The sequence below is a fragment of the Pongo abelii genome, chromosome X (assembly GCF_028885655.2).
Source record: "Pongo abelii isolate AG06213 chromosome X, NHGRI_mPonAbe1-v2.0_pri, whole genome shotgun sequence".
Taxonomy (NCBI): domain Eukaryota; kingdom Metazoa; phylum Chordata; class Mammalia; order Primates; family Hominidae; genus Pongo; species Pongo abelii.
Genome location: NC_072008.2, coordinates 88,719,192 through 88,740,678, shown reverse-complemented (window position 1 = coordinate 88,740,678; position 21,487 = coordinate 88,719,192). Strand labels below are relative to the sequence as shown.

Below are 21,487 nucleotides of genomic sequence, written 5' to 3'. Positions count from 1 at the left end.
TTGAGTGTGATGATGGCTGCTTGTAATATACAGCCTTTACTGTGTTTAGGTGCATTCCTTCTCTACCTAATTTGTTGAGAGTTTTTATCACGAAAATATATTGTATTTTGTCAAATGATTTTTCTGCATCTGTTGAAATGATCATATAGTTGTTGTTCTTTATTCTACTACTGTGGTTTATCTCATTTTTAGTTTTCTGTATGTTGAACTATCCTTGTATCCCAGGGGTAAATCCTACTTGATCATGGGAATGATATTTTTAATAAAATGTTAAATTTGGTTTGCTAATTTTTGCTGAGGATTTTTGTATCTGTGTTCATCAGGGATATCGGGCTGTAGTTTTTTGCTTTGTAGTGTCTTTGTCTAGTTTTTATATCAGGATAATATTTATTTTTAATAATTTAATTTTATATCAGTTTAATTAAAATTTATTTTTAAAATTGTTATTTAAAAGTGATTATAATAAACCCATTACATGTTAACATAAATAACTGACATTTTATAAAATCTATATTTTTCTAACCAAAAAAATTGTGACGAGAGTGACATTGTTTTACTATTTTTGCAAATCTTTGGAACATCTTGTACAATGGAAAAGAACTTTAAAAGAACAATCTCATTCTATTTTCAATGTGTGACTATTCACAGCTTTCAAGCTTCATCTTTCTCTTTCCTCCTCTTGTCTCACATCTGGGAAAGCTGATAAGAAAGCATATGCACTCACCCTTTGGCACCAGTGGGAAGTTCAAAGCCCATAATCTCTGGTACAGTCCCAATTCCCTAAATAAAAGAATAGCCATGACCATTCACCCCTCCTTAGTTTCTCAGTTCATTTTTGGACCTGCTTGGGAGCCACTCTTGCTCTCTCCAGAGAGCCTCATTATACATGTCATAAATTTTTGCAAACCTTTTTGGTGCATGTGTGGCATGGTTAGTCTCAACATTCAAACCTCATTTGGGTGGAGTGTCCATCCCATCTCTTTGGTGTGACCACAACACAGCTGGATTCTTTTATGTGCTTCTTCATTCAATCTTTTCCATATGTTGTTTTACTTTAAATGTATAAAGAAACTCCAGCCTCACACAGATATATAGTTGGAAAAAGTATTATTCTAATAACTTTTTTAGAAAATTGTGGATATTCCCCTTTCTTTACCAAAACTTGGTGTTAGTTGCAATAGATAAGGTAGTTTCAATGTGAAATTTTAGACCATGTTAATAAATTTGACATTTAGAAAATGTTTGCTGCTAGGCGTGGTGTCTCATGCCTGTAATCCTAGCACTTTGGGAGGCCCAGGAGGGTGGATTTCTTGAGCCCAGGAGTCTGAGACTAGCCTAGGCAACATGAAGAAATGTTGTCTCTCAAAATAAAATAAAGTAAAAAATAAAATAAAATAAGCCAGACGTGGTAGCACTTGCCTGTGGTCCCAGCTACTTGGGAGGCTGAGGTGGAAGGATTACTTGAGCCCAGGAAGTTGAGGTTGAAGTGAGCAGTGATCATGCCACTGCACTCCAGCCTGGGCTACAGAGTGAGACCAAATAACAAATATTTTTGACAAATACTGTCATTTTTTTTTCACCGATGTCTTGCTTCCTTTATTTTTGAGAAAAAGTCTACCAAATACCTGTCTAAATGACCATGATTTTTCTCTCATGCTTTCAAATAAAACAACGTGTCATTTAGGTTTCAAAATGGCTAACATCTTTTACCTCAAACAATCATACAACTGCTTTTTCTGGAGACAACCATCATACTTTAGTATACAACAAAAGTGCTTTATGTACACTTCCCATTTTATCACAAAAATTATTAAAAAGTTGTATATTCAGGGATTTAGGTTTAATAGCCTTGATAGTCTTTACCGCTTCATCAAGAATGTTTTTCGGTATAACTGGCTTGTTTCCACTTGCATATGTGTGACAGTAAATAACATAATGACTATTAGCAGTTTAGTACCACCGCCTTGATTTTTTCTAAGGTGCCAGCATTTTTAATCCCCATTGATTTTCTGCCATATGCCAATATCTACACAATAAAAAAGGCAGATCAGATTTTGGCATTTAAATGGAAATATTTTGATGTCACAGACTTTAGGGAAGAGTATCAGTAATCACAAGGGTACTTGCACCACTATTTGAGAACCACATTTAGGGGCTTAGAAAAAAGGGAAACATGTGAGAAATATGTGTAATTAAATAACGATTTTACAGAGCAAGTGTAACTTGAGTTGGAATCATAACGATTGACATTTGGACAGGCAACCACAGGAAGGAAAAGCATTTTAAGCAGTTCCCTCTGCATGAATGTAACTGTTTGGTATATGGGAGAAACAACCAGGGGTCTGGTGAAAGATTACAGAGTAGAAGAAAGATGGAAATAAACTACCTGGTTAGGATGAGATATGAGTATAAAATCAGGCAGTCTGATAATGAGTGCCATGAAGATAAACAGGTGAGAACCTTTGAATATGAAGTGAAATATTAGCAATAAGAGGAAATAAAATGCTCAGCAAAATGTGGGCCCTTCATTGTTTATCAGAATTATTAATTAGCAATTTTCAAGTATCTTATTACAAATTAGGTGGAAACACAAACATGATTTAGCTAAATGGGAAGCATAGTTTCAGAGAGGTAACAAACCAGTAAACACCTTCACAAGCAAGCATTGCTTTAGTAGTTTTAATTAGTGGATTTGCTGTTATTTAATTTAATTCATTCATTCCTCAATCTTCTGAGAGTCATGTTTGTAAAGAAAATTTTCTGAGACAATTGCTGACAGTTTTTTCTTCTTCATGTGGGAGGGTTTCTTTTGTGTTGATGGTTTACACACTCCACTCTGTATAGTCCAGTGAAAGGATCAGTGCTTTCTCTCAGCATGGCTCGCAGATGGAATGCTATGAAGACAACCATACACGTCAGCATTGCCCAGAATGAATACTGATTTGGGAAAAAACAGAATGCTAGAAGGCACTAGAAAGCACTAGAATATACTAATCATCTTTGGATGCAAACAAGAATTTTGGTAATTCATCTGGCCTGAGTGAGGAATGCTGCATGCATTTTTCTTAATAGACTTTTTTTACTTACAGTTTTAAAAGCAAGTAACATTTGCAAACAAACTGCATGTGAGGTATAGTTGCTTTATTTTATTAAGTCAGTCAAATAACAAATTAGACTAACCCCATAACCCCACCCCCGCCCCCAACTAAATTAACAGGATGGAATTTAATAAATTGGTTGTTTTGGTTCATTGGTGATTATTATTGCTCCTTTTCCTTTTTTCCTTTTCATTATACAATAAACCCACCTAAACATTTTACAGCAGAAAAATAACCCCAAATAACTTAAGGCCCTATATAATATTTAGAGTGTTCCTTATTGATTTGGTTTAAATTCCCAATAGGTTCGAGTGTTTGGCGAAATCTCTACTTTTATTTAAAAGAAGAAAAAGGGACCGGGGTGGTGATTGATTCATGCTTGTAATCCCAGCACTGTGGGAGGCCGTGGAGGGGGGATCACTTCAGGGTGGGTGGATCGCTTGAGCCCAGGAGTTAGAGCTCAGCCTGAGCAACATAGTAAGACCTTGTCTCTACAAAAAATTTTTAAAAATAGCCAGGTGTGGTGGTATACGAAGCTGCAGGTAGCTGTGATTGTACCACTGCACTGCACTCCCGCCTGGGCAACAGGGTGAGACACTGTCAAAAAAAAAAAAAAAAAAAAAAAGAAGAAGAAGAAGAAGAAGAAAAAGTTCTTTGTAAGTATCTCTGTGACCCCTCAATGCTGAAAAAAATAAATGTCACTCCCAAAACAAATAAAACAATAAAACAAACCCTTGCATTTATTCAGAGGTATTCAGTCAACTCTTTTAAAGTGGAAATCTATTTATTTTAAAATTTAAAAATGACTTTTTTAAATCACAAAAGCAGTACCTATTCATTACAGAAATCTTAAGTAATAACATACTCAGTATTTTCAACCTAATATTGGAAGAAAGTCATGCTTTTCTGCAATACTGCAGATTTGCAAGTGCCTCTCCATTGCAACGAAGGCAATGTTTACATATTCATGTCTGTGCCTATTGAAACCTCAATTCACTATAACTCAACTAAGCAAAACGTTTTACTAATGTAAGGTTGACAGATTTATAAAATAAAAATACAGGATGCCCAGCTAAATTAGTTAATTCTTAGTATATGCATGCCTCAAATATCATCCTGTATTTTAATTTGCAACTTTATTGCCCGAACTTTAATATTACTCTTTGCCTTAGAATAAAAGATGAAAAATTAAAAATAACAGAAAAGAGCAAAACAAATTCTTGTTATAGAATAAGTAAAACACAAAACAAACAAATATATTCCAGACCTTAACACACATCTAGCCTACTCTCCCGTACTTACAGTCCTCCAGTCCTAAACGGTGAGAGGCAGATCCTTATTTAAGTGAAGACATTCAGAGCACAGTTGATCTTATTGTCAGACTGATTTGTCTGCCACTAATTCTCAATTTCCAATTTCTTGTCTTTAAAATTAAGATACCTACCTAAGTTGATTGATATAGAAATTAAATGAGATAATATGTGGAAAGTGTTTTACATATAGTTATCTGTTATTTTCTTCAATCAAGTAAAAGAAGATTAAATTATATTTACTAAATACTATGGGGCAAAATCTTGAAGCTATTACATTTTAGACTGTTTTTAATTTTTATTATAAAAATTTCAAATATGCACAAAGGTAGAGAAAATAATAACAATAAAATGCCATGTATTTAGTACCCAGACTCAAAAATTATCAACATTTTACCATTCTCATTCTCCTCCTCTTTCTTTCCTAGAGTATTTTAAGTATATTCTTGAAAAAGATATACTTTTACCCATTCATATTTCAACATGTATTAGAAGGATATTTAACAATAAGGATTAATCCCCTTTTCCAAAAATTAGCTGGAAATTGGAATCTCCTTTCCAATTATTTTCACCTTCCAGTTAATTGGTGTACATTCTAAATTAGCTGTCAAAAGGAAGTGAGTAAGGAGATGCTTAGATTTTAGCACTGCAGACTGGAAATGCAAATACTGTTACAAGATTATATCTTGCATAATAAAAGCAGAAAGAAAAAAACTTTCACCTTCAAAAATTAAAAGCAGTTTTATAAAAACAGAAAACAAAATTCTCAGGAAATGAGAAATTTTGACTTGCCATTGCAGTCGTATTTATGCACCAGTAGGATGAAATTATATACTTGGAGCTAACAGAAAACTGCTAGTGGATATATTTTACATTTGAAAGTCTTCAGTTTTTGACTGGGCATGGTGGCTCATGCCTGTAATCCCAGCCCTGTGGCAAGCCGAGGCAAGCGGATAACCTGAGGTCAGGAGTTCGAGACCAGCCTGGCTAACGTGGTGAAACCCAGTTTCTACTAAAAATACAACAAATTAGCTGGGCATGGTGGCGTGCCTGTAATCCCAGCTACTCGGGAGGCTGAGACAGGAGAATGGCTTGAACCCAGGAGGCAGAGCTTGCAGTGGGCCGAGATTGCGCCATTGCACTCCAGCTTGGGCAACAAGGGCGAAACGCCATCTCAAAAAAAAAAGTCTTCACTGTTTAAGGTTACCTGAAACCTATACATAGTAATAAATGCACTAAACTAGATTATTCTTCTAAGAGCCTATTTTTCTCCTTCTCCCTCCTGTGTAAACTTTAATGCTAAATGCACCGTTGTTCACTCATATGTAATATTTAAAGGAAGCAGCTCCATAATGGTAAAGTAAAAGTGAAAAGCCCAAGTGAAAAATGGAATGCAAGTGTATAAGCCTTCTACTCGAATGTGTACTGAGAATTAGAAAAAATTTAACCAATACTAATTCACTGAAAATCTTATAAACTCAGTGGAATAGAGTGGAAAAAAGAGAAGAAATTCAGATTTGGAACACCTGATATACATTCTCAAGTTCCACTACTAGCTAGCTGGATGGATGGAACAAGGATGATGTGAAGATGAATGCCCTCCACTTTAAAAACATTACATACAAGACATTGTTTTTTATTGTTATATACAACTATTTTTTTAAGTGTTAGAATACTATGGCTTTATTGAAACAGCTAAGCTGCCAGGTGGTTTAGAGGTTGCTGTGGTAACTGTTTCCCACCTAATAGCAGAATATGCGAATATAAGTAAGCATGCAAGTTGAAGGTATCAATGCCTTAGGGCAGCATATAAACCTACCATCTATTTCAGCATCTATTTTCAGAAATTGTGCAGTTTTACCCAAATATGCTTGCATTCAGATGCCTTATTTTTCCTCCCTTTTGTTACCTCTAACCCGGTTTGTGTTTGTACACCCTTCTGACCCCAGAGATGAGGTGATAATGGAGAGATCTTTGTGGGGAGCACGGAGAATGCTTGATGAATTTTCGAATAGGCCTAATTGAAAAACAAAGCTAGTTACATTTTATCATTTGCTGTAAACATTCTTTGAACAGAGTGGAATTACAGATTTTTCCTTGTAAAATCAATGAGCGCTTTGTACTTTAACTGGGAATTTATTAGCCTCTACATTCAATAAGTTTGCATCACTAATGTGAATCAAGCCATTACAGTCTGCTCAAATACTTTTGATTTTGGCATCTGAGAAGAACTTTGTTGGGATATGTGTTCCCTACATGCAGGTAATATTGAACTGGAAAAGGGAAACCAGTCCAAATGGGAACAGATGTCTTCTCCACTACCAGTTTCCAGTTTCAAGTTCAATATCTGCACATACCAAGTACAATCAGTGTTTTATTTAAATATGTAAATGTATTACATTTACACCAGTGAATTTTAGGAATAGAGCCTTTATGGGACCTCTTTTCCGACTAGCTTCTCCACTCCATTTTAAAATTCTCTACTGAAGTTTTCCTTCCTCCACCACAGTGCCTGCATTTTGCAAAGTAATTCATGAATGCAGCTAAAAAGAGAAGCGTTTAACAGCTAATCTGCATTTTTTTGCTTCAGCATAATATCGATCTGACAGTAACAGTTTTGATAAGGTGCACTTTTTGCAGGGTGGAACAAAGAGCAATAAATTAGTTTTGAACTTCTATGATCTTGTATTATAGAGTCTACAACAGACGTTGTATTCAAATCAATTGTCAAAGTGAAGAAGGATTAATAACTGTTGTACTATATAACCTTTTACATAACTGCAGCCTGAGGAAGGGAAAACTTTAAGATCTACTGCCGTATTTCATTATTGTAATTCCTAATAGAAGACCCTTTTCATTATAGAAAAAGGGGAAAAAAAGAACATCTTAGTTTGTAGATTTGTTTGTAGAACTTATTTCAATATTCCTTGACATTATTGGGAGATAAGTTGAAAGTAGACCCAGAGAAGAAAATTCCCAAGAGAAATTTTGGATTATGAAGTCAAAGAAAAGAATAAATAGCAGAGATGTTGCTTTGCAGGAGACATCATATTAGATTACATTTCCTTTCTATTGTTTTATCACTGATAAAGTGACTTTTGTCTGAAAAATCTTGAAAATTTCTATAGATAGAATAATTTTAGTGGGCCTTAGGGTCATATGTAGGTGATTCTGGAATCAATATTGCCTTTTCCAGAGAAAGAAACTGAGTTACAAAGTGGTTCAATAACTGCCTTAAGATAATTACCCAGCTCAGTGATTCTGTCCTATATTTTAGTGTCTGAATGAAGAAGAAACCTAGACCTTCAGACTCCTATGTTAAATCATCATACTCTACTTACCTCCCCTCGATGATTATGGCCCTTTCACAGAAATTCTTAAATAAAGTTCACCTCACTGTTGGTAAGAATTTTTGTACAATATAGAAAAGGACAACATCTTTGTTGTCAAAGACCAATAGAATATGATTCACCACGGCAAAGGCAAGGAGTTTCTTCATTTTAAACTGTAGCTTGGCTGGAAGACATTAAGAATATTCTAAACCGTGTGGAGTCAGACGGCTCCTCAAGATGACAAGGCCTAAAATAACACAGTGACAGGACAGTACTCTAAAATGGGCTTTAGAATCGACTTCAGGAATAGAACAGAGAATTAGGAGTTAGCAGACTTAAACTCTAGTCCCTGAGCAGCTGTGAGGCTTTGGACAATTCCTCTCCCATTGCTGGACTCTGTTTTTCTATCTTTAAAAAGATTAAAAGGAGGAAGTTAGGTTAGAATTAGTGACTCTCCTTGCTTATTCAAATCAAGATTCAATCAAATATCATGAATAATTTTTGTCTAATGTAATAGACCCACACCTTTTTTTGTTCTTTATAAATGAGTTTTTAAAGAGATGGGAACCGTGATTCTACAGAATGTTTGATCTTCTGGATTTAACTACTTCCTTTCTTGTAGTATATAATTCATTCCTCACATCCCTGAATTTCCTGTAAAGTGAAAGTTAGGTTAAAAGGTTGTATGAGATTTTTGGCAAGTACATTGCATAGGTGCTGCTTCATACTTCATATTGCATTTTATCAAAAGGCTCATACTGACTGCTTATCCACTATTAGTGATCATAAGTAATTGTTGTTTAGGGTGGTAACAACTTTGTACCTACATTGTAAAGTTTTAATTTTCCCTTGAAACTGGCAAGTACTGTGATACTTGTGACCATGACATTTTTGAAGTCTGAAATAGTAAGGATAAAAACTATATTAAAAAGACCCCAAAATGTGGTTTATTACCTTTTCTAATTCTTTCCACAAATCCTTTTAAATGAATGGTGTTTAAGATTGTCCTTTCTCTTCTATTATACTCTTACTTTCTCTATGAAAAAATGGCAAGTATCTGGTGATATATTATTTTAAGAAATGTTCTTGTAAAGAAAATCCAAATATTTGATTTTAATAATAATAAGAAGAAATTACCTAGCAATTAATTTTTAAAGGAACAATTTTAATAGTAAACAATGGTTTTCAAGACCATATATAGGACAGAATTTATTTTGCAAAATTCCATTAAAACAAGTTTTTTTTTTAAGTTAACCTTTTCTTCTTTCACAGTGTAGTATTGAGATTTATGTATGCTTACATATATTTTTTCAGCTCATTTGCCGCAGAGTACCTCACCTGATTATATAAATATCCTTTTTCTCTGTATATTTATATATTGTATGTGCTAATTTTACTGACCTAGGAAGGACTGCTAAAACTGCAAAACAGGCTAGTTCAGGTTTGTCTTCAATGAATTGAGTTGCTCTATCAATTGAAGGGTCATAAGCAGGTATGCTTAATGGGAAATAATTTTTGTAACAAGCATCTGTTAAAAAAATTACACAAAAATTGCTTCTGAGGAATTTTTTTAATGACTGATTTTTAATAAACTCACCTACTTGACTGAAGATTTGAATGTAGAAACAAAAGAATCTAAAATTGCCTTAGGGAGTGAGGTCAGGTGAAGTTTAGTCAAAGGAAGGGGGAATTAAATGGCATTCATGGCTTTGGAAAATGTTTAATCATTGCACACACATACACACTTAGCATCAGAGCATTGATAGGTAGGCTCTGTAAGTACAATTTTATAAAATTAGATGAATGTTTCATTTTATTCTTATGATTTGGCTTTCTGCCTGTATTTCACTTCATAATAGAATTTTGAAATTTGGAAAATAGGGAATGTTAAAACAACTATGCGGTATTAAGATATTCAAATTATTATTTTGCCTTAGAATGAGGATTAATTTTAGCAGAACATTGAAAGAAGGCTTTATGTATATAGAATTTGTAGGGGACCTAAATGAGGAGAAATATGCAGAATTTCTATAATCAAATGTTCTAGTCCATAAAAAAAATAGAAATAGTGACTAGTTTCTATACACACTTAGCTGGAAATTGAGGATGTAAGCAGAAATTCCTTTTATTATGAAGCAGTTGATTATAAACAAGAATTTTTAACTCTCAACATAGGACAGTTTCTTATGAAGAAATACTTCAAGTGGGTTGTTATGTATGTTCTCAGACAATATTTTAATAGTTAAAAATGCCTGATTAAATATTAACTCATCCCCTTTTTGCTGTTTTTACCCTACTTTTTCTAGAATAAAAGCAAAATTAAATTAATAAACAAAACTTAAAAAGATGTTCCTTTAAGATTGATGAGCTTTCTTTATGAAAAACATTTCTGTTAAGTATATTTAATTTTTACAACAATCACTTGGATACTTTAACAATATGGGGTCAACCTTTAGTAACTTTATTACTCCCTGAGACAATTGCCTCACAGTAAGACAACCTTTATTTCTTTTCATTTGACTATATACAATTAATGTTATTAAGAGATTTTGTGGATGTAAGACAGGGATTTCTTCCTTTTTCTGCTTCCACCAACTATATTGCTGAAGAAGAAGGCAGTGAGGATGAAGAAGAGACTAAAGTTTCACTTCATTGATTATTACTAACAGGGAAATCTGGAAAAAGTATTTTAAACTCTCTAAAATTATTAGATCACCAGCAGTTATTATATTAATTTTCTAATAAAATCTTCTGAAGACTTCCTACTTACACTAACAGTGATAACTGCAATGCAGTTTATCTGAGGATGCACTGGCAGACCTTTGCAGACTTAATCAAAATGGATTATAAGGAAATTGTACTGAGCAAAAAGCCTTTTATGTGAAACAAAACTGATGAATTTTGCACTGTGTTGGTTTGCAAAATTATGGAAAGGAAAAAAAAAGTGATGTGCTGTTATAACTTTGCCGAGTTTCTTCCTCCTCAAAAAATGTTTCTCTCTTTTCAAATTTCCGCATTGTGGCACAAAATAAAGCTAATGAGATAGATTTACAGAATAGAGACAACTAATATTTCTAGAATCTAGAATACTTTAATATTTCTAGGATCTGCATTTTTACTATATAAAAGCCTTTAGTGTCTTACCTGGAAGATGCTGTCAAAAGTAGTGTTATGAGAAAATGATGTGCTTTTTTTGTTTTAAATTTTGGAACACCAAAATAATTCAGTATTTGTTAACTTGGCTAAACAACCTATCTATTTTGTAAAAACAACAACAACAACAAAAAAAAAAAAAAAAGAAAAGAAAAAAATCAAGCCAACTACCTAGGAAAAACTGTCCAGCCTTTAGTATTGCTCCCAGAATAACTGTTACTCATTTTTCTTTTATTTGGAGATGAAGAAGAAAATGTTCTTTTACTTTTAGACAATGGGAAAAGATATTAGAATAGCTGTATACTTAGAACTAAGTTTTACAGAAGGGAAGGCTAGTCAAAAAGAGGGTTAAGAAAAAATCTGAGCATACTTTTTACTTATTTTATGGTATTTATCGTTTAGGCCATGTTTATGAAATTATGAGTGACTCAAAGTGGAGCTAACAACCAGACAGAAAGGACTTATTTAATGAACGATAAGTTAATGTGGTTTGAGGAGGGTTTTTATTATTTTTCCATTTTTAATTAACTCACAAATGCAGATGAATGTTGTGCCTAAAGAAAATGAATAAGTCACACAATCTCACAATTTGTTCCTTTACCTATACAGATGGAACGAATAATATCTACTAATATGGTTATCGTGAATTTTAGAATGAGAAGAAAATTTCAAGTCCTATCTGATTGGGAGCCTTTGTATAGATCTAAAACAAAGGGGTAAAATAAAGTAATTGTCCAGAGAATCTGGGTAGGAAACTCACTTTAGTCTTCTTTATTTGATATTTTTAAAGGAAATGCTTGTTGTGATTTGAGCCAACTTTATATTTGAGCCTTTGTTTTTATGCAAATTCTATAAAAATACATTTTTTACTCTCATAAAAAATTTCAAAAGCTGCAAAATGCTTTTTTGTTCCTTTTAGTATTTAAACCTCTTATTCCTTGTGGGACTTAATAGGGCGCATCACAACCTGAAAAAAGTATAGCAACTGTTTCTGTCTGTATAAAATGAAGGTAATAGGATTGTAGTAGGGATCAAGTCCTATAATATGTGTAAATATGCTTTACAGAGAAAAAGATTTTATACAAATTTTAATTATGTTTTTCTCTTATTTATGCTGGCTCTTGTACATGGAGAGATATTATCAGGAGAGCTTCTCCTTCCAAGGAAGTTTTCTTGTCATGAGCCTGGGTTTGCAATGAGCCAGTCACACTTACCTGGTTTCCCTTGTGACAAAATTAGGTGTTTGCCATTTGGCTCACTAGGGTAATGGCTGCAATTTGTGTTATTGAAAATAAGTGATGCTAATTGGCCCGTGTGGAGATAAGTCTTGTTGCCTTGGTCTCATTAATGCCATGATTTAGCCAACAGAGCTAAGCAGCAGCGAACTGAACGATGAAGCTACTAACTTCCCATTGCATAATTTTCCCACACTCTCGGCTTTGTCACATTTACATTTTTTACTATATTCGCAAAAAAAGTATATTTATGCCCCTGAAGATTTTCCAGATTCTAAAAAGTCTGACAGTGAAACTTTATCATACAGAAAGTTGTTTGCAAATGTGCTTGGAAGTTAATAAAAATGTATAGCTTGAGAGACTTGGCAGTGTTTTAATATATGCACCTCCCAAGTTTTACCCAGCTGGAAGGAGGAAACCCTGATGAATTTTTATGCCTCTTGGAGAGCTAATAACAATATTTGTTGAAGTGAGGATTCTTTCGGGAGCCCTTGAGGAAAAATACTATTCTCCTCTTTGAGTCGGTGAAATTTGAAGAACAACTTCAAGCAGCAACACTGTTATCAAAAGAAAGAGATGGGGCAGTTTCTGAGGTCATTTCTTACAGTATCTAAAATTAATTTACAGTAAAATATCTACCTAACTAGAGGCTAATTTCTTTTAAGAATTTCTGAACTGGAAAATGAGTTCACCAGCTTCCTGCTTCAAATTTCTCTTTGTAGAACCGATCAAGCGGAAGGATGGGTATTATCTGAAATTTAGATCTGAAAAAGAACATTAACAATAATGGCATTTCTTCACGGTGTTCATTTAGAAATATGAGTGTAGCAAGAGTGTGTACATAGAAGATGCCTTCACTTAAAACCCATCTGTCCTCAATGAGGTCATCAAAAGGTCAGATATTGTGTCACCTTGGGCCATTTAGCAAAAACTAAAGCTTTCTTTCCAAGCTTTAGGCCTTCTGTTATTTCCTGGAGACTGGCTTCCCCTTGGCAACAATTCAAAGTGCTAATTCCATAGGTTGAAGGCCTTTAAAATGGAAAATGAAAATCCCTCTTGACTCCCTGTAGTTGATTAATTTGCCACTAAATGTGGGTGAGGGACAAGAAAAGCTGTCATTTTTTTTTCCAAAAGAAGAAAAGAACAGTGGGGCAGAACTGATTGCAGTTAAATATATGTTTTAACAAACATGAGAGAGAATTAAAGAAAACAAATATGTATAGAATATCCAATGGGCTGTGTCTTCAAGTTTATGTTTTTTTTAAGTATAAAATAACATGATTTGTTATGTTTATCATCATGTTGTTTGGTGATTCATATTACAAATACTGGAAGCATTTATGTTTTTCATATTTGCTTTCTGAACACCTGCAGAGATGTGTTGTGACTGAGAAGAAGTTACTCCCGGCCCCCCCTGACACACAATGATGCATGACATATCATTAATGCAAACCAAAGTTTTGGCAAATATGCGTGACTGTGAATATTTGGAATCACCACTCACTATGAAAAACTCTATGTCATAATGTTGGTTTGAAACAAATGGTTTCAGCACTAATGAAGAATATAGCCCAGACAAAATACTTAATCAGGAGGTAATATTGTATGACTGTGTTGGTATGAAAGGAGAGTGACCAATTTTTACCATTTTTTATAGTTTTGGTTTCTGTCAATGATACATAGGTAAATGACACTCAAAGAAGTAAATAGTAGTATGCTATAAGACATAAAAGAGCTTTTAGAGACCATCTAGCCCAACTGCTTATTCAATGGAAAGTAAATGGAGACTCAATAAAAGTAGTCATCTAATTAAAGACAGAAAGGTTATTAGTATGTAGTTTCCCAGACCTATGATTCCTTCCAGTACATTATGCAAATTGTATAGGTTTACCCTGTCTTATCTTCAGCCACGCCTCTTCTTGACCTCTTATTTGTTAGTTTGCTTGCTTGCTTTGTTTATAGGCAATATGCAACTTGAAAAATTGGTAGGTCAAAATAATAGTTTATTCGTATCATATGAATACAGTCTCCGGTCTATAAGAATCAGAGAATGTTAGATGTGGAAAAGACTTTGCGCTGAGTATAGAAATCCATTTCTCAGTAATCTTGTTGAGAATTATTTAGTTTTTGCTTGGACACTTCAGAATGGGAGCTTGTTTTTTCTTTTTTTTTTACGAGGAATGCTATTTTATTATCTGATAATATTGTTAGAAAGTTTTAAAATATTGTACTAATATTTGCCTCTTTGTGATTTGCATCTATAGTCTTTACTTTTCTTCCACATAGGACCATACAGAACCAATTTTATTTGTTTCATGTGTCAGCATTTCTACACTTAAGCAAATTTAATCATGCCTTTCTTGCCTTCTAATGTCTCCCAATTCCTTATATGAGAGCATTTCCAGATCTTTCAAGATCCCATGGATATTTTTCTGCATGGTGTCCAGTGGGTCAATATTCCTCTTCAAAATGGATGACAATTTACAGATTTATTTTGAGGAGTGCAGAATGCAGAAGGACAACTTTGGTCCAGATATATATAGATATATACATATATATATATTTTTTTTTTTCTATCATGGGCAATCAGTATTTTGAGTGTTTACTATGAGTCAGAAACTGCTATGCACTTTACATGAATTATTGAATTTAATCTTCACCATTACCCCATGAGTTAGGTACTTTCATTATTTTCATGTCATAAATGACAACACCGAGAACCAGATACATTGAGTTAGTTATTCAACAGCTCATAGTTAATAAATGGCAGGCATGAACCCAAGATTTCTTAACTTTCAAAACTGGAGTGTAGACTGCTACCTTATGCTGCCTACTATACCACCTGAGTGGCTTATTTGCCTACCCTCCTACTGTTGGTTCATTTTAATATTGTACATAATCTGGCCGGGCACAGTGGCTCACACCTGTAATCCCAGCACTTTGGGAGGCCGAGGTGGGTGGACCACCTGAGGTCAGGAGTTCGAGACCAGCCTGGCCAACATGGTGAAACAGCGTCTCTACTAAAAATACAAAAATTAGCTGGGCGTGGTTGTGCACCTGTAATCCCAGCTACTCCAGAGACTGAGGCAGGAGAATCGCTTGAACCAGGGAAGCAGAGCTGCAATGAGCCAAGATAGTGCCACTGCACTCTAGCCTGAGTGACAGAGCGAGACTCCGTCTCTCTGTCTCTCTCTCTCTCTCTCTAAATATATATAAAGTACATAATCTTAAATTATTCTATTTCACACAAATAGCAATAAAATTTAATTTGTACTTGTACACGGGGCTTATAATCAATTGCTAGTAGACAATTACATTTTTTCTTTTCCAGTTTTCATCCTGAAAGTATTGCTCTAACCATCTAAATTTTTGAATACTACTTTATCTCTTAGATGTATCATTTATCATGTCGACTAACAAGCCATTAACATATTTAATTAAATTATCTATAAATATTGGGCAGGACAAGGAAAGCCTTCCAGGTCGAGATACATTTATTACCTCATATTGTATATGAATATCCAACCAGGTGCAACATCACCTTATAGTACTGTCATATAGCTTAGTTTTCCATGTCATTCACAAGGATATTACAGGAAACTGTCAAGTACCTTGCTAAAATAAAGCTACCTTGTGGCTATAGCATCCTCCAATTAATTCAACAATTATTGATTGAACATCTACTAGACAAGAATGGGATGAAAAGATAACTACTGACCTTAAAGCACCCATTGTCTTGTAAAGAAAACAAGACTGTAAAATAGGCTGGACACAGTGGTTTATGGTTGTAATCCCAGCACTTTGAGAGGTTAAGACAGGCAGATCACTTGAGGCCAGGAGTTTGAGACCAGCCCGGGCTGGGCTTGGTGAAACCCCTTGTCTACATAAAAATACAAAAATTAGCTGGGTGTGGTGGTGCTTGCTTGTATTCCCAGCTATTCAGGAGGCTGATGTGGGAGGATTATTTGAGCCCAGGAGGTTGAAGCTGCAGTAAACTGAAATAGTGCCATTGCACGCCAGCCTGGGTGACAGAGTGAGACTTTGTCTCAAAAAAAGATGAATGTAATATAATTAACTCTAATGGACCCTAATCTGTTTAAAAACAGAGATACAGACAATATGCCTTGATGGGTCAAAGGGATGAGGAATTATTTCTAATTTATGAAGAGAAAAAGAATGTTTATCAATTTAAGGAAACTCCAAAAAGGGAGTTTTACTTAATTTGGGGATTGCCTATTAGTAAATCAATTCTAAATCTTGGTGATTGTTTCCACTTGAGTCATAAAGTATAAATCCTTAGATGTACTTTTCTGTCAAAATAATCACTTGTTGGATATTTGATAATTTATGCTAGGATAAGTCAGTTTGGCAAGCTTAATGTCTTGGAACTTAAGACACAGTTATTCTGTGTTCTTTCCAAAAACATATAAAGTCTTCTCTTCAAACTACCTACTTGAGGAGTTTTCTAGTAACTTCAAGGAGTGTTTTCTTACCTTTGTGGGTCATTTGCATCATAAAAACAAAACTTTTTACCAAAAACTTTTTTAACAAAACTTTTCCAATGTGGCTTCCTCTCAGAATTCTACTGCTTCTCACGGGGGGCTCCGCTCTTTTGTTGTTTGGAATATTTTAAACATCTTTGAACAGACAGAACAGAACCATTTAAAAACACAACTACTCAGTGTTCTCCTCAAACATGCATACAATATTTACAAATTAAGCCTATGTCTACATGATGCTAAAATATCTGCTCAGTTCCGTCTTACTTACTGTTTTTTGTTGTTGCTGTTGTTGTTGTTGTTGTTGTTATATAGATATAGTGACCATGTGCCCTGGGTTTAAAAAGAGGATTCTAATTTCAAATAATTTGTCTCATTGTCCCCATAATTACGCTTGTATCTGTAGGAATATGTGTCCTATTTTGAGGAGAGGGGAAAAGTTTATCTGCTTACTTTATAGATAAAACATCTTAAAGATTGAATTATTTACACGGGCCAGATATTTTGGTGTTTTATAGATGAACCTTAGATGTCATTAGAATATGATATGTTGGATATGTTGCTCGTTCTATTCATGTCTCTCTCCTTCACCTAACACATGGTTTGAGAACTCACAAGCAAACCAAAAGCTAAAACAATTAATGTTGGCAACACTAAAGCTTACTGGGTTCATTATAAAAAACAAGATGTAGATAAGAATATTTTAGAATATATTTCAAAAGACAAAGCAGAAACACAGTCACTCTTTAAATGTTTCTTAACGCTCCACAAGGCAGATCACCATATTGAGGCACATAAAATTATTAATTATTGAACATGTTCTCTACACGCAAGGAGCAGTCACTCATCACCCCTGAGCCTCTGTTTCCTTTTCTATAAAATGAGAATGACAATAAATAACAGCACCTATCCCATTGAGATGTTATAAAAATTAAGTAAAATAATTGTAAATTGTTTAGTGATCCCACTACAAAGGAAGTGCACCATGAATATTAGCTACTAATATCATTATAACCAGAAAACATATCTTTATATAACTCAATATAAGGATTGTATAATACATTAAGGCAAAAGGAGAGTTTGGAGTTGATCTTATAGTTAAGAGAATAGACAAAACTGGTGACAAGAAAAAGCCCTAGAGGAAATAGATCTTGAACAATGAATTAAAGAAAGGAAAATATGAATTACATGGATAGATAGGAAAACAAGGGGTGACACATACAAAAAGACAAACTTAACTGTTATGTGAACACTAAAACCTGATTTATTATAATAAACAAAATATTCCATGTAGTAATTTAGCGCATTGCCAATCAAATGTCATAATTTTAGTTTGTCATTATTTTAGGTAGTTTGTTGTTTTTTTTTTTTTTGAGACGGAGTCTCACTCTGTTGCCCAGGCTGGAGTGTAGTGGCGCAATCTCGGCTCACTGCAACCTCTGCCTCCAAGGCTCTAGTGATTCTCCTGCCTCAGCTTCCCCAATAGCTGGGACTACAGGTGCATGCCACCACACCTGACTAATTTTTTTTGTATTTTTAGTAGAGATGGGGTTTCACCATGTTAGCAGGATGGTCTCGATCTCCTGACCTCATGATCCACCCGTCTTGGCCTCCCAAAGTGCTGGGATTACAGGTGGGAGCCACGGCACCCGGCCTCAGGTAGTCTCTTTTAAGCCACATATAGTTACAAGAGTTGAATTCAAAGGTTGAACTAATCAGTCACCTGAATCTACTGTTACTAGGGTCACTCTTTTATGGGATGTCTCATATCCGTCTCTGTAATTTTTTTTCAATTTCTGTCCTTTATCAAACTTTTACTTAGAATTGTGATCTTTGACATCTGTGGTCTGTATTTTGAGTCTTTACATGGTTGATTGGTGATATCGGGGTGAATAATACTTATGATAACAATTGCTTAATAGCATTTATTATGCAACAATTCCTGGACTTAGTACTTTAGATCAATTACCTCGTTACATACCTCATAAGGTAATCTTATTATCATCCTTATTTTACAGATGAATAAATGAAGGCTCGGAATGGACAAGTAACTTATCGAAGGACACATAGCTAAGTGGTAATAGTTGGATTTTGAACTTAGACAGTTTGGTACTTGATTCTATTTTACTACATTACACTGATGCCTATTAGAAAGTTCAATCACTGATCATATTGCCTAACAAATAATAAATTCATTATAAACATTTATTGAATGAATGAGAATGAATGAATTAATGTTGATATGGGTTAAACTTGTAGGACAATCTCACTATGCTAGCATTGTTATAAAGAAGAAAACTAGGTAATTGTTCATTACACTTAATCCATGTTAATGACCAGGCCAATTCAAACACTCATTTATGACTCAATATTATCTTCTTTTTTTGACCAGCTATTATAATTACCTAAACCATACACTGAGAATTTCCTAAAACAAAGCAAAAAGAAGAAGGTATAATATCAGATAAATTTGGTATCTAACTCAAGACCAATATTTCACATTTCAAATTATTCCACAGACCAGTATAATCTAAATTTATTACTAAAGATGCCAACAGATATGCAGAAGAGAAAAAAATTAAGAAAGTCATAATATAACCACTGTCAAAGCAGATGGGGTGGAAAGAAATCTAGGAACTAAACATTTGACTTTCTGGACTAATCCATGAGATTATTGTTTAGACGGATTGCTCTATACTGCATAATTCAAGTTTTACCTCATACTATTTGTATGTGTTTCTCTCTGTCTATCTGTATTGAGTTTTCTAGTTTGACAATGGACATTATTCTGGTGAGCTGGCTAATTTCCAAGACTCCCTTTTATTTCATAACAGATAGAATTAGCCACAATTTCTATTTCACACTGCCTATGTGTAGACACAGGGATCATTCAATTTGCAAGAAGAAAAATAAGTTACCGTGTTGGAGAGGAATTTCCAAAAGCTCTCTCTTCATTTCTGACATAATGACAAAGCTCAAGGAATGTAATTAGAGTCTCTATTATGACGCAGCGAAGTATAGTCATGAACTTTACTAAGTTACTGCCACCTAGATACTTTGGGTTCAATATGGGAATGCCTCAGACAAGAGATTCATTGACATCTATCCATTTATCTATGTATCTATCTATATATCTATCTAATCATGTATCTATATTTGGTAATATATTTTTATCTTTAAAACAAGAAAACAGGGGAGTCTGAAATTTGTGTACTGCATTCCTTTGGTTTTATTTTTAAAAAGCTAGGCTTTATTTCATCAAATCAGTAAGAGCTTTATATTTGTGTTTTGCTTCCTTTTTTCTGTCTCTTTTTCAAAGGTAGATCAGACACTACTCTATTGAATCAAAGTTTAATTGAATGAAATAATCAATTTTAAGTTTCACTGTAGAGGAAAATGGAATAATCTCTTAGTTTGCTGATTATGTTATTAAAATTAGCAGCAAAATGTTTCTTTTTACTGAATTTGTTTTCACGTCAATATACATTCCTTAAATATTTCACAATTAGCCCATCTATGTACATTTTGAAGTAATGACCTTTTGAAATATTCTTATATTCTAATATTAATATTTCTATTCTTTTCTGAATTTGCAACTTTGTGCATAGCGTATGTAAGTTCAGTGGCTTCAGGTCTGAAACTTGATTTTTCTCAGTATAGCTGCATTAGCATTCAGCTGTGAGTATGTAAGATAATAGTATTAAAAGCAACTTCCATTCTGTTGTCATGGATGCAGCACAGCCCAATACTGGTGACACTATACCACTAGCCTTTGTACAATCTCATTTTTATCTACTAATTTTAATTTCATTACATGTAAAATTCAATCACTATACCAAAAAAGTTATGATTTATTTGATATTTGAGGTATTAAAATGTTAGAATCTATTGGTTATTTTTGAATATGTTTCTTTAAAAATGATTTTTAAAGCAAAATATATATGTCACTGTCAGTTATGAAAATCCAAAACAAGAATCAAGAAAAATATAACATCATACAAGGAAGAGAGTCTTTTTTAAGTGAGTCAGTTATTCGGTACATATTCTTTGTGTGTATGTTATATGAGGAGAAGTAGTAGTATTCTATAAATAAATTATAGAAATAACACATTTTTTTTTAATTCTTGGAGAATTGTACCATGTTCATAACATATTTTTTTACAAAAGCTATATACCATCATTTCTAAAGAACATATTTTGTCAAAAGAAGTACACATTTGCTTGATAACTAATCATGTTAGTGGAAAAAAATTGGTCTCAAGAATGCTTGTCCCAGAGCTGATGGCCATAACTGGACCTAGAAAAACAATATGGAACTCTATAGAAGGCAGGAATTTTAGGATTTATAAGAAATTTACTTTTCATTATCTAATAACCTAAAGTATATGTAAGGACAGGGTAAATGCATAAGAAAATAGCCAAATTTATAGCTGATTGCCTAGAAAGTATAATATCCAATACGTCCTCTCTTTATTTGTGGGTATGTATTTATTTGTTCTTTTGTGAATAAAATACCACTTTGTGATGTTCGTTCATAAAAAAGTCTTCGTCCTTTTATGTACTTATTTTTGTACAAAAAGAGATGATTGGCATTTTAATTTTAAAATAGCAAATAGCAAATAAAGAGATCCCTCATCTTTTAAAAACAATTTTTTTGTTTTCTGTGTTTTAATTCTGATAGTTTGCATTTTTATGGTGTGAGAGCAAATTTTGAAAAGGTACTCTATGAAGCCTCCGTAATATTTTTCAATAATTTTTTATTTGATGGTTGCTTTTCTGCATTATTTCAAATAAAAAATGAAAAATAAAAATTTCAAAAGTAGCTTTGGATATTAACTTTTGATATATTAGTAATAAAAT

General features: G+C 33.7%; 1 long non-coding RNA gene across 2 annotated transcripts in view; it reads left to right on the top strand.

Moving 5' to 3' along the window:
• Window positions 1-21,487, top strand: part of LOC129052971 (uncharacterized) — a 328,936-nt gene that overhangs the window by 163,551 nt on the left and 143,898 nt on the right. For both annotated transcript variants that reach the window (XR_010139021.1, XR_010139022.1), the window contains one exon: window positions 18,646-18,704. This is a non-coding gene — a long non-coding RNA (uncharacterized LOC129052971). The remainder of the gene's footprint in view (window positions 1-18,645; window positions 18,705-21,487) is intronic.